Here is a 951-nt window from a genome sequence, read left to right on the forward strand (position 1 = left end):
ACAAAGTTCCAGAAGTCCTGACGGCTGGTTTTAAGGCTCAGTTTCTGAATACAGGCTGTGTGCATTTCTCTGTGGACTGAGGCTTTGATACTTTCACAGTATTAATATAGAAGCTAGAGCTGATCTATAATCACACTACACATGGACACACACCTTTACACTGGAGGAGCTTTAAAGCTTTAAACTGCTTTAGTTTATTTCCTCTTTAGATCAGAAACTGTTCAAACATTTAACGTGATCAGAAAATATTAATGAAGTCAGATTTAGTTGTAGTTTCCTGTAAATGAACATTAGAGTCGCGGCAGCGTTCAGTCCTGTGGTTTCACTCCCGACCTTTTTGTTGATATTTGCATTTTTAAGGGGGTGAGTGGAAAATAAAGAGGTATTGACCTGTGTGAACTCTGCAGTACAGCCCTGGTGTTAACAGCATGTATCTGCTCCAGTGCGTCCAGGTTAGGGTTGGTCAGTCAACACTCCTCCTCCTCCTCCTCCTCCTCCTCCTCCTCCCGTCACAGCCAACATGTGATGAGCAGCGGGAGTCCATCACTTCTCCTGCTTTAATACAAACTCACACTGATCGCAGCTCTTGAACACTACCTGCTTCCTGATCACAAACTCGTGACAAATGATTCATTTAAAGAGAGTCGGTGCAGAGAGCGTCAGGAAGTCGCTCTCTCGTCTTCTTGTTCCACGCTGGACAAATGACAAACACCGTGAGGTCATGGTTAGAGGAGCTCTGCTGTCAGGAAGGAAGACGCACATATACAAGAAAATCAATATGTTTAGTGCATTTACGTCATAATATCGAGATCTATTTAATGTCAGAGTGACGCAGTAAATTAAACTGAAGGCAGAAAAAAACTGTAATTGGCTGCAGCGAAGATTGTAGCTGCACTACATCAGGTCAGAGCACATCTCCTCACTCAGTGGTGCGTTCAGGGTCTCTGCTGC

General features: G+C 44.0%; 1 protein-coding gene across 1 annotated transcript in view; it reads left to right on the forward strand.

The window, feature by feature from the left end:
* Positions 1-951, forward strand: part of LOC111661748 (sorting nexin-2-like) — a 9,097-nt gene that overhangs the window by 194 nt on the left and 7,952 nt on the right. The window lies entirely within an intron of this gene.

This window comes from Seriola lalandi, unplaced genomic scaffold (genome assembly GCF_002814215.2).
Source record: "Seriola lalandi dorsalis isolate HSWRI2012SDOR001 ecotype SW California unplaced genomic scaffold, Sedor1 jcf7180002054550, whole genome shotgun sequence".
NCBI lineage: Eukaryota > Metazoa > Chordata > Actinopteri > Carangiformes > Carangidae > Seriola > Seriola lalandi.